General features: G+C 40.7%; 1 protein-coding gene across 1 annotated transcript in view; it reads left to right on the top strand.

Moving 5' to 3' along the window:
• Nucleotides 1-17505, top strand: part of LOC311118057 (uncharacterized protein) — a gene marked incomplete at its 3' end in the record, with an annotated part of 561761 nt that overhangs the window by 339341 nt on the left and 204915 nt on the right. The window lies entirely within an intron of this gene.

The following is a 17505-nucleotide window of genomic DNA, read 5'->3' as shown; positions in this document are numbered from 1 at the left end:
CAGTTGCAAACCGTAGTCTGGCTTTTTATGGCGGTTTTGGAGCAGTGGCTTCTTCCTTGCTGAGCGGCCTTTCAGGTTATGTCGATATAGGACTCGTTTTACTGTGGATATAGATACTTCTGTACCTGTTTCCTCCAGCATCTTCACAAGGTCCTTTGCTGTTGTTCTGGGATTGATTTGCACTTTTCGTCAGACCAGAGGACATTTCTCCAAAAAGTACGATCTTTGTCCCCATGTGCAGTTGCAAACCGTAGTCTGGCTTTTGATAGTGGTTTTGGAGCAGTGCCTTCTTCCTTGCTGAGCGGCCTTTCAGGTTATGTCGATATAGGACTCGTTTTACTGTGGATATAGATACTTCTGTACCTGTTTCCTCCAGCATCTTCACAAGGTCCTTTGCTGTTGTTCTGGGATTGATTTCCACTTTTCGCACCAAAGTACGTTCATCTCTAGGAGACAGAACGCGTCTCCTTCCTGAGCGGTGTGACGGCTGAGTGGTCCCATGGTGTTTATACTTGCGTACTATTGTTTGTACAGATGAACGTGGTACATTCAGGCGTTTGGAAATTGCTCCCAAGGATGAACCAGACTTGTGGAGGTCTACAAGTTTTTTTCTGAGGTCTTGGCTGATTTCTTTTGATTTTCCTATGATGTCAAGCAAAGAGGCACTGAGTTTGAAGGTAGGCCTTGAAATACATCCACAGGTACACCTCCAATTGACTCAAATTATGTCAATTAGCCTATCAGAAGCTTCTAAAGCCATGACATCATTTTCTGGAATTTTCCAAGCTGTTTAAAGGCACAGTCAACATAGTGTATGTAAACTTCTGACCCACTGGAATTGTGATACAGTGAATTATATGTGAAATAATCTGTCTGTAAACAAATATTGGAAAAATTACTTGTGTCATGCACAAAGTAGATATCCTAACCGACTTGCCAAAACTATAGTTTGTTAACAAGAGTGGTTGAAAAACGAGTTTTAAATACTCCAACCTAAGTTTATGTAAACTTCCGACTTCAACTATACATTGAACGGACCCGAGATATCCGGTGAAGTTATGGGTCCTACAGTAGGTCTATGTTGTTGTTAGGTGAAGTTATGGGTCCTACAGTAGGTCTATGTTGTTAGGTGAAGTTATGGGTCCTACAGTAGGTCTATGTTATTAGGTGAAGTTATGGGTCCTACAGTAGGTCTATGTTGTTGTTAGGTGAAGTTATGGGTCCTACAGTAGGTCTATGTTGTTGTTAGGTGAAGTTATGGGTCCTACAGTAGGTCTATGTTGTTAGGTGAAGGTATGGGTCCTACAGTAGGTCTATGTTGTTGTTAGGTGAAGTTATGGGTCCTACAGTGGGTCTATGTTGTTGTTAGGTGAAGTTATGGGTCCTACAGTAGGTCTATGTTAGGTGAAGTTATAGGTCCTACAGTAGGTCTATGTTGTTAGGTGAAGTTATGGGTCCTACAGTAGGTCTATGTTATTAAACTGCTGTTCATCATCTGGGACCATTCAACATCCTAGATTTACCAGGTTATTACTTCTAAATAAACTGCTGTTCACCATCTGGGACCATTCAACATCCTAGATTTACCAGGTTATTACTTCTAAATAAACTGCTGTTCACCATCTGGGACCATTCAACATCCTAGATTTACCAGGTTATTACTTCTAAATAAACTGCTGTTCATCATCTGGGACCATTCAACATCCTAGATTTACCAGGTTATTACTTCTAAATAAACTGCTGTTCACCATCTGGGACCATTCAACAGCCTAGATTTACCAGGTTGTTACCTGTAAATAAACTGCTGTTCATCATCTGGGACCATTCAACATCCTAGATTTACCAGGTTATTACTTCTAAATAAACTGCTGTTCATCATCTGGGACCATTCAACATCCTAGATTTACCAGGTTATTACTTCTAAATAAACTGCTGTTCACCATCTGGGACCATTCAACATCCTAGATTTACCAGGTTATTACTTCTAAATAAACTGCTGTTCACCATCTGGGACCATTCAACATCCTAGATTTACCAGGTTATTACTTCTAAATAAACTGCTGTTCATCATCTGGGACCATTCAACATCCTAGATTTACCAGGTTATTACTTCTAAATAAACTGCTGTTCACCATCTGGGACCATTCAACATCCTAGATTTACCAGGTTATTACTTCTAAATAAACTGCTGTTCACCATCTGGGACCATTCAACATCCTAGATTTACCAGGTTATTACTTCTAAATAAACTGCTGTTCACCATCTGGGACCATTCAACATCCTAGATTTACCAGGTTATTACTTCTAAATAAACTGCTGTTCACCATCTGGGACCATTCAACATCCTAGATTTACCAGGTTATTACTTCTAAATAAACTGCTGTTCACCATCTGGGACCATTCAACATCCTAGATTTACCAGGTTATTACTTCTAAATAAACTGCTGTTCACCATCTGGGACCATTCAACATCCTAGATTTACCAGGTTATTACTTCTAAATAAACTGCTGTTCATCATCTGGGACCATTCAACATCCTAGATTTACCAGGTTATTACTTCTAAATAAACTGCTGTTCATCATCTGGGACCATTCAACATCCTAGATTTACCAGGTTATTACTTCTAAATAAACTGCTGTTCATCATCTGGGACCATTCAACATCCTAGATTTACCAGGTTATTACTTCTAAATAAACTGCTGTTCACCATCTGGGACCATTCAACATCCTAGATTTACCAGGTTATTACTTCTAAACAATACACTTTTTGGGTTGTCATGGGAATACAATTTTTGTTTTGATTATTGCTTGAACAGTCGCTAAGATAATATTTAGTTGTGATAGTTGCAAAATACCTATTTTGGATGCAGCTCTTGTTAGCTTGAATGCTAACGCTCATTAACAGGCTGGTAGCAAAGCTAGCCAAAGAGCATTTTACTCAAACATTATATTGAACAAGACATTCAAATGAGCCTTATCAATTATAATCCAAAAGTAGTGTGACATGCACTCATAAGCAACCTGTAAATGGAGGCTAATGTGAGTTTCCTTGAGTAGCTCCCGATCTTGCTCTGACAATGTGTGGTAATATTCAGAATACATTGTGAATACATTTTTGCCCACGCAGATATAGTAGCGGTTTCCGCATTAGCAGGGAGGAGTTTCTGCAACCAAATTGCGTACGCATCGCCCTCGTGCGGCAATTTTTGCATACACAGAAAGGGTCCTATATTGGTGACCAAGTCGTCTGGCACACTGCTTAGGGATTCAGCAACTTTAATAACTTATTTATATCCCAGAATCTTCCACTACTGTGAAAAAAAACAAGACTAAATATATCTGTTGTTGCTCAGTTGTTATTAAAACAATAGTCAAAAAGGTTTAAAGCATTTAAACATTCATTACAGATATACATTGTTGTACAACATCATGTGCATCACCTTTTAGCTCAAATAAAAAGTGGATTTCTGCTGTTGTGGGCCTTTAACCATTTGTCTGACTTTGTCGTTCACACAGAAGAGAGACGTGACTATCGTGGATCCTCTGGGGAGCCTCAACAACATCATGAAGCTGAGGAGTCAGAGAAGAGTCTCTCCACATCAGAACACCTCAAGAAACACCAGCGGAAACCCACAGGGAAGAAATCTCACTGCTGCTCTGACTGCGGGAAGATATTCAACACTTCAGCAGACCTTAAAAGACATCAGAGAATCCATACAGGAGAGAAACCTTATAGCTGTGATAAATGTGGGAAGAGTTTTACTTCATCTAGCCATCTGACTATACACCAGAGAACACACACAGGAGAGAAACCTTATAGCTGTGATAAATGTGGGAAGAGTTTTACTTCATCTAGCCAGCTGACTATACACCAGAGAAAACACACAGGAGAGACACCTTACCACTGCTCTGACTGTGGAAAGAGTTTTGTTTCTTCCCAATATTTAAAATCACACCAGAAAACCCACACAGGGGAGAAGCCTTATAGCTGTGATCAATGTGGGAAGATTTTTGCTCACTCAAGTAACCTGATGGTACATTTGAGAACGCACACTGGAGAGAAACCTTATATCTGTGATCAATGTGGGAAGAGTTTTACTTCATTTAGCCATCTGACTATACACCAGAGAACACACACAGGAGAGAAACCTTATAGCTGTGATCAATGCGGGAAGAGTTTTACTACATCTAGCCATCTGACTATACACCAGAGAACACACACAGGAGAGAAATCTTATAGCTGTGATCAATGTGGGAAGAGTTTTACTACATCTAGCCAGCTGACCATACACCAGAGAACACACACAGGAGAGAAATCTTATAGCTGCGATCAATGTGGGAAGAGTTTTAGTCGATCAAGCACCCTGATGGCACATTTGAGAACACACACAGGAGAGAAACCTTATAGCTGCGATCAATGTGGGAAGAGTTTTAGTCGATCAAGCACCCTGATGGCACATTTGAGAACACACACAGGAGAGAAATCTTATAGCTGTGCTTAATGTGATAAGAGTTTTGTTACATCTAGCTGTCTGACCATACACCAGAGAACGCACACAGGAGAGAAACCTTACCACTGCTCCGACTGTGGAAAGAGTTTTGTTTCATCCCAATATTTAAAATCACACCAGAGAACACACACAGGAGAGAAACCTTATAGCTGTGCTCAATGTGGGAAGAGAAATGCTGGTAAAAGAGCTCTGATTTAAACATCAGCAAGTCCATACATGGAGTTGTTTCATGATATCAATGAAATAATGTTTTAACATTGTAGTAGGAGGATTTTAATGAATTTCACAATGTAGAACCCTAAACGAGTACTTTTATGTGATTAACAAAAACACAAAATAAGTGTTGAAGTTTCTCTTCGTTTTGGGGACCCCTAAATGTAAATGCATCACTGTAGCTGACTGTCTTCTGCAGGTTGTCCTCTAACCAGTGAGGTAAAAGATATCTCCCGTTTCCATGTGTTTTTTTAGTTGTGTTAGTTTCAACAGCAGGTACAACCTGATTTTCCCCCCTAATCGATATTAGTGATTTATTGCCACTTGTCAAAACAACAGTGTTTTTGGTGCTTGTGCAGTTTATAAGGTGCTTGTTAAAAAAATCTTTCCCAAAAGCTCCCAACATACAACCTATATACTTATTATGGACACAGTATGCTTACATTATTAGCTATCTTTGTTATTATTTGTTGTTATTTGTTATTAGTCCCATCCTTCAACTCTATTCATTACCTCCCATCTATCTCTTAACACCATCCATATAGGATTTCTATTTGCCATATATATTTCAACCGTACTGTGATGTTTTACAGACAAATTTAATCTGGAGGATTAAATTGAAATTGCAACCAACTTTCTATGGCTTGTTTTAGAAATAGTGACATTTGGGAGATTATTTCCTTTTCAAATAACTGAAAGTGAGAGGTTGTAATCTGAATAAAGGGAAAAAGGCCTTTTTTGAACAGTGGGTGAGACAATCTTACTAATTTGCTTGAGAACCAGTTCGGATTTAAGTATAACTTTTGGATGACTGAAGATTTTAGTGATAGGTCTAATGCTTTAATATTTAATAATTTCTGTCCTCCGAATTCATATTCATTATATAAATATGCTCTTTTAATTTTGTCTGGCTTGCCGTTCCAAATAAAATTGAATATTTTTTTCTCATATAATTTAAAAAACTGTTTGCTAGGCGTAGGCAAGACCATAAGCAAATAGGTAAACTGGGATAATACTAAAGAGTATTAGTATTTTCCTTTCCATGGTAGTAAGATCTTATCTATTTTTGCTAACTTTCTATTAAAATTTATTGAAGTGAGATCATTTATTTCCTTTGGGATATGTATTCCGAGTATATTCACATCACCATCAGACCATTTTATTGGTAAACTACATGGTAATGTAAATTTTTTATTTTTTAGTGATCCAATACGTAATATAGTACATTTGTCATAATTTGGTTTTAATCCAGAGAGGTTAGAAAATGTATCTAGATCCTCTATGAGGCTGTGGAGGGATTCTAGTTGTGGATCTAGGCTGTGGAGGGATTCTAGTTGTGGATCTAAAAGAAAACATGAATCATCTGCGTACAATGACACCTTTGTTTTTAAGCCCTGTATTTCTAATCCTCTGATATTATTATTGGATCTGATTTTAATAGCTAACATCTCGATGGCCACAATAAATAGATATGCCGATAGTGGACAACCTTGTTTCACTCCTCTTGACAGTTTAAAACTTTCTGAGAAATAGCCATTATTTACTATTTTACACCTAGGGTTACTATACATGATTTTGACCCATTTTATAAGAGATTCTCCAAAATTGAAATGCTCCAGGCATTTATATATAAACCCCAGTCGAACTTTATCAAATGCCTTTTCGAAGTCTGCTATGAATAGCAGGCCTGGTTTCCCTTATTTTCCTTAGTGTTCTATTGTTTCCAATACTTGCCTTATACTATCTCCAATGTATCGTCCATGTAAAAAACCTGTCTGATTAGAATGAATAATATCCGACAATACCTTTTTAATTCTATGCGCTATACATTTTGCTAGGATTTTTGCATCACAACACTGAAGTGTAAGGGTCCTCCAATTTTGTAAATGGACTGGATCTTTACATTTTCCACTTGTATCCTGTTTCAGTAATAATGAGATCAGACCTTCTTCTTGAGTGTCAGATAATCTACCATTTACATAGGAGTGGTTAAAACATGCTAATAACGGTCCTCTTAGTATATCAAAAAAGGTTTGGTATACCTCGATTGGTATGCCATCCAACCCTGGAGTTTTCCCGGACTTAAAGTCTTTAATTGCATCCAGAAGTTCCTCCTCTGTAATTTCACCTTCACATGAGTCTTTCTGTGTGGCTGTTAATTTGACATTATCAATAGAAAAAAAATCTCTACAATTAGCTTCAATTAGAGGAGATGGAGGCGACTGAAAAGAAAACATATGCTTAAAATACTTTGTTTCTTCCTTCAAAATATCATTTGGTGAATTATGGGTGACTCCGTCAATTGTAACCAGTTTCATTAAGTTCTTTTTGGTAGCATTCCTATGTTGAAGATTAAAAAAGAATTTTGTACAAGTATTATGATTACTATTGTGGCATGTTTGTGTTGATAGTACATTTTATGTTTAGGTTTTCCATTTATCACAAACTGTTTCTGCATAATGGTTATTGATTTGGACACGTTAAAACGGTGTTTTGACATTGGGCAGTATCCCACCTTGCAAAATGTAGTTGAAAAGACGACTATGCCCGAGATCCAATCTATGTTCGGTTTTGGTTGAAAGTGAAAGTTGAAGAGATTTCTCAGGTCATTGTTTCAACGACTTCAAAATAACTTATTTCAACGTACTTGCAGCCTATAAACATTGACGCAGTATAGAAAATGGGTCTATGAACTGTTTTATGAACAATCTTACATCACTCCAGTATTTTCTTTACAACATTCAAGTGCTAATTGTCTTTATTCCACTACTGAAGAAGCATGACTCAAATCACCTACTCATATTTCAAACATCCAGCCTGACAAAATATACATGTTTTTATTATTCCATGCCTCCCTATTGGAAGTGAATTATTGCCAATACATATTAACAAAGGGGTTTCGGTTTTGATATTTCATAATGTTCAATGTAATGTAACATTTAGTCATCACAATCATTTATGCGACTAACTGAATTTTATTGGCACAATTCTATTGTTTACAATGTAGTAAAACTAGCTTATACTTTGGGTTGGATATTACATCATATTCTTACTATTTTAATCAATGTTATTTCCTTAGATGCTCTTTAGTCTTTCAGTTTTTATTGATATTCTTTAGTTTTTTTATCCTTGCGATTGTTGTGTAAATATTTCAGTTTTTATTTTCATTGTTTTTATTAGTTATTTCCTGTGAAGCGCATTGTGTCGCATCAATGTCTGAAATGTGCTGTATAAATAAAGCTTGATTTGAATTGAACATATTGCAAAACAAATGAACCCAATGACAGACCAATATGGTGCAAAATCAACACATATCTTGGTCAATATAGTATGTAACTTCAGTATCAGTTTTCAACCAATCCAGGAGAAGACTCAGATGTTGACAGTGTCGAAGTAACAAAAGGTTATTGCAAAATCAGGGGGCAGGTAAACAACAGGTCAAGGGCAGGCAGAGATCAGTAATCCAGATCAGAGTCCAAAACGTACAGAACGGCAGGCAGTCTCAGGGCAGGCAGAGATCAGTAATCCAGATCAGAGTCCAAAAAGTACAGAACGGCAGGCAGTCTCAGGGAAGGCAGAGGTCAATAATCCAGGGTGGTGTGACAAGGTACAGAACGGCTGGCAGGGTCAGGCTAATATGTAGCTGTCGTTTCTAAACCTCCATTCTAGCAGATATGACACACACACTTCTTTCTATATACATGCTTTTATTTGGGTTTCTGTGCAAAGTATATGATTGGAATGTTTCTTTAAGCCTGAAGCTAGTTACTTGAAATGAGACATATAATCATGCCAAAACATGATTCAAAATGTAATTCACTGACAGAGAGAGCACTAGATAATGAAACACACATTGACATTTCCAGTAGCTGGCTAGGCTATTCAAACTGTAACATTGACTAGCTTTCAATACATTGGATAAAATGTCCGTGGAGGTACCTCTTCATACTATCAAGACAATTCTTATTGCATGCTGAATATTTCAAGTGCACTCGAAACATTATATTTATCTTATTTCAGTCTTCGGGAGCTAGATATTTCTGTTTCTCTCCATCAGACAGCAGTTTTCACAAGAAGTTACACCGTAGATAGAAACAGGCCATTGGCTGCCTTCATTACGAGGGATATGTACGGGACCTCTGATTGGTTCCAAGTTTAGGAGTTCATCAATGTTGCCTGAGCAGACAGAGTGTTGAAATATACGTTTTAATGCGAAAATGTGCAAGAATTTAAGGTGCCAACAAATGTTATAGTCATCATAACAATATTTTACTGTCATATACAAAAAAATCAGGTCCTTCCTCGACTGGGATCTTATACAAAAAAATCTGGTCCTCTCTCGACTGGCATCGATTAACTTCACTCTTTTCAGCTTCTGCCCACCACCTGATAACACAACCACACCACAGATAGAACAATGGGCCAGATATTTCACCTGATGTATAAATGTGAAACATCCGGTTGGCGTTTCAACTCAGTACCAAATATGGTGATGAGAGGAAGCCCAGTGGCGGGAGAAGATGGAGCGAGATGGATTTTGGCCGATATTCTGCTTTTTTATTTTTTAATCTATGAAACATTTGATCTCAATACAGTTTTCTGTTTCCATCACTAGAATCTGTAACAAACAGAGTGGACTACGTTTTGTAGACTTTGCCCTTTGTCAAAGTTGTAAAAAATTGCGTTGTTTAGGAGTGCAAGGGCGAATTGAGTTATTGCACATGGGGGCAATCTTCACAAAGTAGGCGTTCCCTAACGGAAATATGCAAATATATTCTAGAACGAGCCAATAGGACCTCTCTTGCTCCTGCTTGGCTCTGCCCACCTCCTTGCTTGTTCTGCCCACTATGATTAATTTGCTCCCATTGGAAACGACAGGCTCTGGTCTATCTTGGGTTAGTTATAAAAGTCTTTGGCCACACAGTCTGAGAAGAGCATGAGGTGTGGCTGAGATTAGTCAGTTTGAGCTAGCATATGAACTCGGTAGCACAGAGTAGATCCCCCATATGACGTTGAGAACTATGGGTAGTTTAGAAGATAGAAATACGTAATAACGCAAAAACATAACTGTTTGTTCTTATAGCTAACCAGATCGTGACTACAACTAATTTACTAAGTCTTTAACCACACTGTGTTGTTACATTGGTGGGTAAAAAAAACTCATGCTTCCAACGCTTTAACTTTTTGTCTGAAAATAAAATCTACATTTTACTCAACTTCGTTACCCACTCCAGTCAGCAGATGGCGATGTGGGACTTTAAGGCTATGCTGCTAGTGTGACGTATAATCTAGTGGACGGGACGCTTCTTTCAACAGCAGCAACAGTTAGTCAGACACCTCGGTAGCTTGCTAGACAAAATAGCCCAACCAACAGTGGCGGCTCCTGAAAAAATTCTCAGGAGGGGCAATTTTTCTGATGATTTAGGTGACCTACACACATTTTAAAAAAGATATGTCCAGCAACAACATGAAGACAGGGGCAGCATATAAGTCAATACCAGAAGCATTTATTGACTGATCTGGGGAGATGGATTCCAGTTTCTGTGACAGATTATAAATAATCTCTGATGCCTTTGTTATATTAGCTTTTGGTTGAATGTACTGTCGTAGTAAATATATAATGTTATAGCTTGGTCTGACTAAAATCTTGTGCAACAAAAATATAAACGCAACAACTTCAACGATTTACAGTTCATATAAGCCAGGGCTGCCCAACCCTCTTCCTGTGGGTTATCAGTCCAGCTCTAATTTAACACACCTGATTCTACTTATTAGCTGCTCAACAAGACCTTAACAAGCTGAATCAGATATGCTAAATTAGAGTTGGACTGAAAACCTACAGGAAGAGGGTTGGGCAGCCCTGGCTTATATGAACTGTAAATCGTTGAAGTTGTTGCGTTTATATTTTTGTTTAGGTTTTAGGACACCTACTTATTCAAGGGTCTTTCTTTATTTTGACTATTTCCTACATTGTAGAATAATAGTGAAGACATCAAAACTATGAAATAATACATATGGAATCATGTAGTAACCAAAAAAGTGTTAAACAAATATATTATATACAGTGGGGAGAACAAGTATTTGATACACTGCCGATTTTGCAGGTTTTCCTACTTACAAAGCATGTAGAGGTCTGTAATTTCTATCATACAGTGGGGAAAAAAAGTATTTAGTCAACCACCAATTGTGCAAGTTCTCCCACTTAAAAAGATGAGAGAGGCCTGTAATTTTCATCATAGGTACACGTCAACTATGACAGACAAAATGAGAGAGAAAAAATCAAAAAAATCACATTGTAGGATTTTTTATTAATTTATTTGCAAATTATGGTGGAAAATAAGTATTTGGTTCGACACAGGTCAAACATTTTCTGTAAGTCTTCACAAGGTTTTCACACACTGTTGCTGGTATTTTGGCCCATTCCTCCATGCAGATCTCCTCTAGAGCAGTGATGTTTTGGGGCTGTCGCTGGGCAACACAGACTTTCAACTCCCTCCAAAGATTTTCTATGGGATTGAGATCTGGAGACTGGCTAGGCCACTCCAGGACCTTGAAATGCTTCTTACGAAGCCACTCCTTCGTTGCCCGGGCGGTGTGTTTGGGATCATTGTCATGCTGAAAGACCCAGCCACGTTTCATCTTCAATGCGTCACTTCCGCCTCGCTTCCGCATTGTCTCTGTGCTGCTGTGCTGTTTGTTGCTACCTGCCAAACTATTCACATTTTACTTTTAATAAACGTTTAATCAAACTCTGTGTCCCGAGACAGAGTCATTTTCCTGTGCGTTTTTGCTGCCAACGTTATTTTTCTTTTTTCCATCGCAACTTTTTTCCCTCATTCAACTTTTTCACTCCGGACGCTTTATCTGGACATGGTTCGTCAACATCTTCAACAGCCGAAGCTAAGTAGTAACATTAACATGATGTCTTCTAATTGCAGTCGCTGTTCTCATAATATACAGGAGAACGATCGCCTTACGGCGAGAATAGCTGTGCTACAAGCCCAGCTTCAGACGCAATCGTTAGGCAAGGGTAATTTCAGTGTAGGAAAGGAAGAAACAGCGTCTGTGCCACCAGTAAGTACAGATAGTAACGTTAGTATAAATCCCCCGGCACAGTCCCCGCAGCCGGACAACTTTCTCATGGCTTCTGGAGGGAAATACTGTCGGAATGCTCAACCGGTGTCGCTCATTCAGCCGACAGAAACTTTCAACCGGTTTTCCCCATTATGTAGCGAGTCGGAGTCTGAGTCTGAGTCTTCTCTTGTCTCTACTCCTCCCGTTACGGGGTCTGAGACGCCGAAGGCTCCCACCATTAGCTCTGACAAATTGAAAACCCTAGTCATTGGCGACTCCATTACCCGCATTATTAGACTTAAAACGAATCACCCAGCGATCATACACTGTTTACCAGGGGGCAGGGCTACCGACGTTAAGGCTAATCTAAAGATGGTGCTGGCTAAAGCTAAAAATGGCGAGTGTAGAGAGTATAGAGATATTGTTATCCACGTCGGCACCAACGATGTTAGGATGAAACAGTCAGAGGTCACCAAGTGCAACATCGCTTCAGCGTGTAAATCAGCTAGAAAGATGTGTCGGCATCGAGTAATTGTCTCTGGCCCCCTCCCAGTTAGGGGGAGTGACGAGCTCTACAGCAGAGTCTCAGCACTCAATCGCTGGTTGAAAACTGTTTTCTGCCCCTCCCAAAAGATAGAATTTGTAGATAATTGGCCCTCTTTCTGGGACTCACCCACAAACAGGACCAAGCCTGACCTGCTGAGGAGTGACGGACTCCATCCTAGCTGGAGGGGTGCTCTCATCTTATCTACCAACATAGATAGGGCTCTAACTCCTCTAGCCCCACAGTGAAATAGGGTGCAGGCCAGGCAGCAGGCTGTTAGCCAACCTGCCAGCTTAGTGGAGTCTGCCAATAGCACAGTCAGTGTAGTCAGCTCAGCCATACCCATTGAGACTGTGTCTGTGCCTCGACCTAGGTTGGGCAAAACTAAACATGGCGGTGTTCGCCTTAGCAATCTTATTAGGATAAAGACCTCCTCCATTCCTGCCATTATTGAAAGAGATCGTGATACCTCACATCTCAAAATAGGGTTACTTAATGTTAGATCCCTCACTTCAAAGGCAGTCATAGTCAATGAACTAATCACTGATCATAATCTTGATGTGATTGGCCTGACTGAAACATGGCTTAAGCCTGATGAATTTGCTGTGTTAAATGAGGCCTCACCTCCTGGTTACACTAGTGACCATATTCCCCGTGCATCCCGCAAAGGCGGAGGTGTTGCTAACATTTACGATAGCAAATTTCAATTTACAAAAAAAAATATGGCGTTTTCGTCTTTTGAGCTTCTAGTCATGAAATCTATGCAGCCTATTCAATCACTTTTTATAGCTACTGTTTACAGGCCTCCTGGGCCATATACAGCGTTCCTCTCTGAGTTTCCTAAATTCCTATCAGACCTTGTAGTCATAGCAGATCATATTCTAATTTTTGGTGATTTTAATATTCACATGGAGAAGTCCACAGACCCACTCCAAAAGTCTTTCGGAGCCATCATCGACTCAGTGGGTTTTGTCCAACATGTCTCTGGACCTACTCACTGCCACAGCCATACTCTGGACCTAGTTTTGTCCCATGGAATAAATGTTGTATATCTTAATGTTTTTCCACAAAATCCTGGACTATCGGACCACCATTTTATTACGTTTGCAATCGCAACAAATAATCTGCTCAGACCCCAACCAAGGAGCATCAAAAGTCGTGCTATAAATTCTCAGACAACACAAAAATTCCTTGATGCCCTTCCAGACTCCTTCTGCCTACCCAAGGACGTCAGAGGACAAAAATCAGTTAACCACTTAACTGAGGAACTCAATTTAACCTTGCGCAATACCCTAGATGCAGTTGCACCCCTAAAAACGAAAAACATTTGTCATAAGAAACTAGCTCCCTGGTATACAGAAAATACCCGAGCTTTGAAGCAAGCTTCCAGGAAATTGGAACGGAAATGGCGCCACACCAAACTGGAAGTCTTCCGGCTAGCTTGGAAAGACAGTACCGTGCAGTACCGAAGAGCCCTCACTGCTGCTCGATCATCCTACTTTTCCAACTTAATCGAGGAAAATAAGAACAATCCAAAATTTATTTTTGATACTGTTGCAAAGCTAACTAAAAAGCAGCATTCCCCAAGAGAGGATGGCTTTCACTTCAGCAGTAATAAATTCATGAACTTCTTTGAGGAAAAGATCATGACCATTAGAAAGCAAATTACGGACTCCTCTTTGAATCTGCGTATTCCTCCAGGGCTTAGCTGTCCTGGATCTGCACAGCTCTGCGAGGGCCTGGGATCGGGAGAGACACTTAAGTGTTTTAGTACTATATCTCTTGACACAATGATGAAAATAATCATGGCCTCTAAACCTTCAAGCTGCATACTGGATCCTATTCCTACTAAACTGCTGAAGGAGCTGCTTCCTGTGCTTGGCCCTCCTATGTTGAACATAATAAACAGCTCTCTATCCACCGGATGTGTACCAAACTCACTAAAAGTGGCAGTGATAAAGCCTCTCTTGAAAAAACCAAACCTTGACCCGGAAAATATAAAAAACTATCGGCCCATATCGAATCTTCCATTCCTCTCAAAAATTTTAGAAAAAGCTGTTGCGCAGCAACTCACTGCCTTTCTGAAGACAAACAATGTATACGAAATGCTTCAGTCTGGTTTTAGACCCCATCATAGCACTGAGACTGCACTTGTGAAGGTGGTAAATGACCTTTTAATGGCGTCAGACCGAGGCTCTGCATCTGTCCTCGTGCTACTAGACCTTAGTGCTGCCTTTGACACCATCGATCACCACATTCTTTTGGAGAGACTGGAAACCCAAATTGGTCTACACGGACAAGTTCTGGCCTGGTTTAGATCTTACCTGTCGGAAAGATATCAGTTTGTCTCTGTGAATGGTCTGTCCTCCGACAAATCAACTGTACATTTCGGTGTTCCTCAAGGTTCCGTTTTAGGACCACTATTGTTTTCACTATATATTTTACCTCTTGGGGATGTTATTCGAAAACATAATGTTAACTTTCACTGCTATGCGGATGACACACAGCTGTACATTTCAATGAAACATGGTGAAGCCCCAAAATTGCCCTCGCTAGAAGCCTGTGTTTCAGACATAAGGAAGTGGATGGCTGAAAACTTTCTACTTTTAAACTCGGACAAAACAGAGATGCTTGTTCTAGGTCCCAAGAAACAAAGAGATCTTCTGTTAAATCTGACAATTCATCTTGATGGTTATAAAGTCGTCTCAAATAAAACTGTGAAGGACCTCGGCGTTACTCTTGACCCTGATCTCTCTTTTGACAAACATATCAAGACTGTTTCAAGGACAGCTTTTTTCCATCTACGTAACATTGCAAAAATCAGAAATTTTCTGTCCAAAAATGATGCAGAAAAATTAATCCATGCATTTGTTACTTCTAGGTTAGACTACTGCAATGCTCTACTTTCCGGCTACCCGGATAAAGCACTAAATAAACTTCAGTTAGTGCTGAATACGGCTGCTAGAATCCTGACTAGAACCAAGAAATTTGATCATATTACTCCAGTGCTAGCTTCCCTACACTGGCTTCCTGTTAAGGCAAGGGCTGATTTCAAGGTTTTACTGTTAACCTATAAAGCGTTACATGGGCTTGCTCCTACCTATCTTTCCGAGTTGGTCCTGCCGTACATACCAATACGTACGCTACGGTCACAAGACGCAGGCCTCCTAATTGTCCCTAGAATTTCTAAGCAAACAGCGGGAGGCAGGGCTTTCTCCTATAGATCTCCATTTTTATGGAACAGTCTGCCTACCCATGTGAGAGACGCAGACTCGGTCTCAACCTTTAAGTCTTTACTGAAGACTTATCTCTTCAGTAGGTCATATGATTGAGTGTAGTCTGGCCCAGGAGTATGAAGGTGAACGGAAAGGCTCTGGAGCAACGAACAGCCCTTGCTGTCTCTGCCAGGCCGGTTCCCCTCTCTCCACTGGGGTTCTCTGCCTCTAACCCTGTTACAGGGGCTGAGTCACTGGCTTGCTGGTGCTCTTTCATGCCGTCCCTGGTAGGGGTGCGTCACTTGAGTGGGTTGAGTTACTGACGTGATCTTCCTGTCTGGGTTGGCGCCCCCCCCTTGGTTTGTGCTGTGGTGGAGACCTCTGTGGGCTATACTCGGCCTTGTCTCAGGATTGTAAGTTGGTGGTTGAGGATATCCCTCTAGTGGTGCGGGGGCTGTGCTTTGGCAGAGTGGGTGTGGTTATATCCTTCCTGTTTGGCCCTGTCCGGGGGTTTCTTCGGATGGGGCCACAGTGTCTCCGGACCGCTCCTGTCTCAGCCTCCAGTATTTATGCTGCAGTAGTTTATGTGTCGGGGGGCTGGGGTTAGTTGGTTATACCTGGAGTACTTCTCCTGTCTTATCCAGTGTCCTGTGTGAATTTAAGTATGCTCTCGCTAATTCTCTCGTTCTCTCTTTCTCTCTGAGAACCTGAGCCCTAGGACCATACGTCAGGACTACCGGGCATGCTGACACCTTGCTGTCCCCAGTCCGCCTGGCCTTGCTGCTATTCCAGTTTCAACTGTTCTGCCTGCGGTTACGAAACCCCTACCTGTTCCAGACCTGCTGTTTTCAACTCTTAATGATCGGCTATGAAAAGCCAACTGAGAGACCTGAGCCCTAGGACCATACGTCGGGACTACCGGCCGTGGTGACTCCTTGCTGTCCCCAGTCCGCCTGGCCTTGCTGCTATTCCAGTTTCAACTGTTCTGCCTGCGGTTATGGAACCCCTACCTGTCCCAGACCTGCTGTTTTCAACTCTTAATGATCGGCTATGAAAAGCCAACTGAGATTTATTCCTGATTATTATTTGACCATGCTTGTCACTTATGAACATTTTTGAACATCTTGGCATGGTTCTGTTATAATCTCCACCCGGCACAGCCAGAAGAGGACTGGCCACCCCTCATAGCCTGGCTCCTCTCTAGGTTTCTTCCTAGGTTTTGGCCTTTCTAGGGAGTTTTTCCTAGCCACCGTGCTTCTACACCTGCATTACTAGCTGTTTGGGGTTTTAGGCTGGGTTTCTGTACAGCACTTCGAGACATTAGCTGATGTACGAAGGGCTATATAAAATAAAATTTATTGATTGATTGAATGCCCTTGCTGATGGAAGGAGGTTTTCACTCAAAATCTCACGATACATGGCCCCATTCATTCTTTCCTTTACACGGATCAGTCGTCCTGGTCCCTTTGCAGACAAACAGCCCCAAAGCATGATGTTTCCAACCCCATGCTTCACAGTAGGTATGGTGTTCTTTGGATGCAACTCCGCATTCTTTGTCCTCCAAAAACGACGAGTTGAGTTTTTACCAAACAGTTATATTTTGGTTTCATCTGACCATATGACATTCTCCCAATCCTCTTCTGGATCATCCAAATGCACTCTAGCAAACTTCAGACGGGCCTGGACATGTACTGGCTTAAGCAGGGGGACACATCTGGCACTGCAGGATTTGAGTCCCTGGCGGCGTAGTGTGTTACTGATGGTAGGCTTTGTTACTTTGGTCCCAGCTCTCTGCAGGTCATTCACTAGGTCCCCCTGTGTGGTTCTGGGATTTTTGCTCACCGTTCTTGTGATCATTTTGACCCCACGGGGTGAGATCTTGCGTGGAGCCCCAGATCGAGGGATATTATCAGTGGTCTTGTATGTCTTCCAATTCCTAATAATTGC

This window comes from Coregonus lavaretus (assembly GCF_964263955.1).
Source record: "Coregonus lavaretus genome assembly, contig: HAP1_SCAFFOLD_93, whole genome shotgun sequence".
In the NCBI taxonomy this organism is placed as follows: Eukaryota; Metazoa; Chordata; class Actinopteri; order Salmoniformes; family Salmonidae; genus Coregonus; species Coregonus lavaretus.
The sequence above is the reverse complement of the archived record's forward strand: the minus strand, read 5'-3'. Positions and strand labels throughout refer to the sequence as shown.